This window comes from Alligator sinensis, unplaced genomic scaffold (assembly GCF_000455745.1).
Source record: "Alligator sinensis unplaced genomic scaffold, ASM45574v1 scaffold642_1, whole genome shotgun sequence".
NCBI lineage: Eukaryota > Metazoa > Chordata > Crocodylia > Alligatoridae > Alligator > Alligator sinensis.
The window spans coordinates 47,418-52,962 of NW_005842289.1; the positions used below are offsets into that span (position 1 = coordinate 47,418).

Sequence of the window (5,545 nt, forward strand, 5' to 3'; positions counted from 1 at the left end):
CCATCTACCCCTGCTATGCAGCCTCTGTTCCCTGCCCTAACCCCACCCCATCCATGCTGCAGCCTGGGGCACTGAGCATAGTCTCAGCCCATCCCTGTAACTGCAGGGTGCAAACATCACAGGTGTGCCCCAGGCTAGAATGGGAACGGAGCCTGCTGGCATAGAGCAGAGCCTGGAAGTTAGGAGGGGGTAAGGGAGCAGAGGCTGAGGGGGAGGCAGAGGTGGTGGGGGTCAGACACAAGCTAGGATAACATTTCCATGTATAGAATCTAATTACTGGGGGGAGGGGTCATCTTAAGTCAGAGCCGGGCAATTGTTTTGGGCAGAGGGCTGCTTACTGAGTTTTGGCAAGCCATCGAGGGCCGCATGACAGGCAGCCAGGGGCAGGTTAATATTAATTTTCTAAATTTTTTAGGGACCCTACAGGCCAGATAGAATGTCCTGGTGGACCGCATCTGGCCTGCGGACCGCATCTGGCCTGCAGACCGTATTTTGCCCATCCCTGTCTTAAGTTCAGGGTCATCTTGCATTCAAGTAAATGTGGTAATTTGTGGTTAATATGTATTGATTTACCTATTGATAAAAGGCTACTATTCAGTGATCAGCTGTGCTGATCTCTCTTAATATAGCTAGCTCTACATTTTTTTCCCCTTACCTGATACTTGATAACAGTTTAAATCAGCAGTTCTCAACCTTTTTTCTTCTGGGACCCATTTGCCAAGATTGGCTTGTCCAGACTCAGAGTCCCCTGCCAGTGCCCATCACTTCCAATCCACAGCCCCCTGGTCCTGCTGGTGCCCCTCACTCCCAAGCCACAGCTTCTTGCTTTCCCCCACGCAGGCCATGCAGGTGCCCTCACTCCTGATCTGCAGTCCCCCGCCCCCCCAGCCCTGCTGGAGGGGGCTCCCTAGCTGCCCCTGTTCTGCTTGGGCTGGAGCATGAGCAGTGAGTGCATGCCCCTCCATGTATGGGTACCAACCCTCCAGATAGTCCCCTGGACTTCTTCCTCCTGCTCCCCATACACTTACCTGTGTCTGGCGCCTGGGGCAGCTCCCACGACCAAGCATCGCTGTATGCTGCCCGCATGTGTCTCTGCACACAGGTGCACATGGTCCCGCTGCCTCCAATTATTCTGACAAGGTTGTATCCTTTACTTAAATGAGCATTTCAGTAAGAATTTAAAAAAATTTCTAATGAACTAATTTGTAACAAGCTTGCTCCCTTGTCAGTATAGCAAGACAAGAAATTAGTGGTGCATTACTTATTAGTGTGACTAAAGAACAGAAGAAAACTAAGCAGTTAATTAAGAAAGCAACCCATCATCAGCTTGACTCAAGAAAACCAAATTATGGTCATTTAAACCAGCATTTCTCACATTCTCATTTAAGTAAAGGATACAACCTTGTCAATATTACAGTAGTTTTACTGAGTTTCACTGTGTTTGACATTTCAGAACCACTCATGAATTCTTGTTTGGTGCCCTTGCTGAGCTTGTGGATAATGCCAGGTATGTATATGAGTATTCGTACTAGGAGTTAATTACGTTGTTTTTATTAAGTCTGTCTATGGAAAGCACTTGCATGATTTTCACTTCTGGTTGATCTTAAGGAGAAAGTAGAAGCCTGTTTTATACTTCGATAGTGATGGTTTGTGTTCATAAGACATGAGGCCTTTATAGGAAGGCAGGAAAAACTTTTGTTAAAAACAGCGAGGCAGAGGAATAGACTGCTTAGAGAAGTTGTAGAATCTCCTTCATTGGAAATTTTCAAGAAGAGATTGGGTAAGCATTGGTCGGGGAAGAACTAGGAGTAGCTATGCATGGAGTGTCCTGTAAAGAGCAAGAGCAGTGGTTAGAAGCTCAGGGGCCCCTTATACATAGATCACTGGGAGATAAGAGCTCAGCCCAGAACAGGTGGATATTGGAGAGGACTATGCTTAGCAGCAGGAGAATGAAGCAGAGCTTCACAACCAGTCTAGTTGTGAAAGAAGGTAAAAGGGGCTAGGATAAGCTCATGGAGGCTTTAGAATTACAGAAAGGGGAGTTCTAGCTCTCCAGTTATGGGATGCAGTGTGTGGAATTGTTTGCTGTCCCTAGGTTGCAGAGCAGAATGGGGGGGTATTTGCTTTTTTTTCCTGTGCTTCTGGACTTTGCTGGTTGCTGGGAAGGAATTTTTACCCTCCTGTTACTACACGTGTCATGGTTGTTGTTTTTCTTCTTTTTTGCTTCCTCAGAAGCATTTGTTGTTGGCTGTAGCCAGCCATGGGGTTTTGACTGGGTTGTGCCAGTGTTCCTACTAGGACTGAAACTTGGAAATTCCTGATTGGAAGGTCTTTCCCTTCTAGTCAATGTCAGACTCATCACTTACATTTGGGATCAGGAAGGAATTTTACCCTGTGGTCAGACTGGTGTGACAGAGTGAGGGGTTTTTGCTTTCCTTTGTAGCAGGGGGGGCATGGTCCTCTTTGGATATCTCAAGTGTGTTGTAACAACACCTTGTGGTAACAGGACATTTATCAAATGCCCTCATTGCCCTTCTTTACCTGTGGCAGGTTTAGGGTTTCTTGGTGTTTTGGGGCAATGCATATTGTAGCAATGCCACAGGGTTGCTTGTGTGGTTTTTAGGAATAAGTTTGATAAGGACTTGTACAGGATGATTTGGATAGGAATGAATCTGCCTTGGACAGACGGTTGAACCAGATGACCTCCTGAGGTTATTTCCAGCTGTTCCTTTCTTTGATTCTGTGTTCCAGTCCTAAGGAACTGAAAATCTGAGCAGATAAAGAAATCTACATTTTATGGTCTGTTTTCTACTTTTTCAAAGAATTGGTCATAGCTAGTTTATTGAGGTGGTTCGGTATTTGTGTGCTTTGCAAAATTAAATTTTTAAGGTTGTTTTTGAAGAAAAGGTTGAACAGCTGGTGTGTTGGGTCATGGAAGGAATCCAGGTTTTGGAGGACTGCATGGAAAATAAGGGGAGTAGTTGAAGGGAAGGTGATAGAGGCCGGAGTGGTTAGAAATGAGAACAATTACAACACTGCCCATCTCCAATGGATGAGAAATTTGTACTTTTTAACAAAGGTGAGAAGTCCTCTATGGGAGGTTTCAGAGAGGAGTGCAGGTAAGGAAGAGGAATGTCGATACCATATCCTGACTGTTTTGGATGGAAAGGAGATGGAGCATAGGAAGACCATAAAAGAGGAGGATATTTTAGATCTGGGCTGATATAGAAGGCCTACACAAGCATTTTAATTGGAACAGGCAGAAGTTGAGGTGGCTGCCTTGATGACAATGGAAGAAAAGAGGAATAATAAATCACAGCAAGATTGTGTGCCTAGCTTACAAGAAAGAGGGTGATGAATTAACCGAAATAGAGGAAGAAGAGTTTAGAAGAAGGTTTGTGTTCCATTTTCATAGTGTTGCAGTGGGTGGGCATCCAAGGAGAAATGCCAGATGGATGAGGTCAGAGGAGAGGGATAGATTTATGATGATTCAGCATTAGAGCTTCCAGAGACCAAACAATTAATGGTTGTCTAGGGGTGACCGTGGTGTAAAAAAAGGATGAAATCAGAACAAATCACTGAGGGTCACAGATGAACAGAAGAGCAGCTGGAAGATTTGCAAGGCGTATATTCAACTCAAAATTTAAATTGTGGACAATGTCTTTAGAATATGTATTGTTTCTGTAGCAGAATCTCTTAAAGCATTTCAGGTTTAAATCACATCTATTGTCCAATGTGTTCTTGCCCAATACCTGAACTAATTACATGTTTTCTGTTTGGGTGTTAGAGTATGTTGAGAATTGAGGTTGAAGGCTGATAGCAGTGAAACCATGATGTTAATAATCTGGGGAGCTGATTAAAACAGGTTGCTATCGAGAAACAGATATGTTCTTCAGTTAGTCCTTTACCTTGTTTCCAGCTGTGGCTTATACAGATGATAAAAAAAAATAAATTAGCACATATGTTTAGTTAAGCTATAGCAATGTGAAAGTGATAATTCCAGCAGTATAAACTTCCTATGTAAAAATGGCTTCTTTTAGTCAACACATCTCTCTCTGCATATTCTTACTTGGTTTCTGTTTGCTTCTGTGTGGAAAGCTAGACTTCTGCCGTTATTGGCTGGCTTTGAAGGGGTAACAGAAGTGGGAGGTAAATTGTCTTTCGGCTCAAAATATATTCCACAGGATAGTTGAGTAAATTCTAGTCTCTAAACTCTTTACTGTTAATGATAAGGTACCCAGAAAGAACCTGCATCAAGTTGGCAGCACTAGCACCTAGAAATAAAACATAACTCTGTAAATAAATGGAGTCATTAAGAGATGCCTAGGGTGCTATAATACTACTTTCGCTTCTCAGAGTATAACAGCAGTTTATATCCACTGACTGATAAAACGTATATAGGTGATATTTTTGGTTTGGACTCTATGCATCTGGCTCATTGAAGAGGTGGTTTGCTTGAGGAAAAGGTATGTGAAATAACTAACGAGGTGTTGCCTGGGTTGCCCATCCTACTATGAAGGAGGGTGGGCTGAGTTGCAGCCTTTATGTAAGTCTTCTCATTGTAATCCTGTTCACTATCGCAGTCTTCAGTAAACTGAGCTGAAGCTTTGATTTGTGCTCATGACTCCTGTTGATGTTCCCAACTTATACATGCTGTCGCTCTTAGACTCTTTCTTCATTCGCCTTCAGATGGTAATTGTGTTTCTGTTATTTCATAGAGATGCTGATGCCACAAAGATAGATATTTATACTGGTAAGTCAGACTCTTGTCTTTTCTAGAATGGCAGCAACACTTATTAGCTAGTGACTGAGAAAGAAAGGGCTGGAAAATAAATATAGCAAGTTATGGACATAGAAACTAATAAGTAGGGGTCTACCCAAATCGAGGAGGCAGGCAGCCGATTTTGCGGGCAGATCATGGGGCCAGCCACCATTTTGACAGGCTTATTTTTAGCACATTTTTTTCCCTGTGAATTTTGTGGACATTGCCCGATTTCGTGATTTTTTCCATCAAATCACAGTTTGAGTAGATCCCTGCTGATAAGGACTTGCTGGATCTGTTACTGTTTAAGTGTCTTCTTAATAGTACCTTCAAATTTGTTGCATGTAATGTTCTTCTGAATCCAACAGGAGAGATGAAGTAAAGTGATCAGAGAAGTATTGCATTGATAGAGGATTCTACTAAATTCAGATTGAAGCCAGATTAATAATTCCTTATCAGTAATTTCAGACATGGCTTCTCTCTCTACTTTGTTTTAAATATTATTTTGCATGTGAGTTTTATCATCTTTATTTTGGTGCTGAACATGTGGGGGGGATCTTTTCATAATGGTAAAAGCTAACAAATCCATATGAACTTTGGGCTGTCCTGAGATCATAATGTTCTGTGTGCTGTGCTTTGGAGACTGATAATTGTATCCCATTTTGTGCAAATCTTATTTCTGGTGCCTGTTTGAATTTAATGGTTCTATTTATTCTTATCTTGTAGAAAAACGCGAAGATTTGCGAGGAAGATTCATGCTTTGTTTTTTGGATGATGGAGCAG

The 5,545-nt window shown here is 42.5% G+C and overlaps 1 protein-coding gene across 2 annotated transcripts in view; it reads left to right on the forward strand.

Moving 5' to 3' along the window:
* Nucleotides 1-499: 499 nt before the first annotated feature.
* Nucleotides 500-5,545, forward strand: part of MORC2 (MORC family CW-type zinc finger 2) — a 111,252-nt gene continuing 106,206 nt past the window's right edge. The window contains exons 1-3 of one of the 2 annotated variants that reach the window (XM_006028088.3): nt 500-1,507; nt 4,719-4,753; nt 5,489-5,545. The gene's annotated coding sequence lies outside the window, so the exon portion shown is untranslated. The remainder of the gene's footprint in view (nt 1,508-4,718; nt 4,754-5,488) is intronic. The other variant, XM_006028089.3, reaches the window with a different exon arrangement.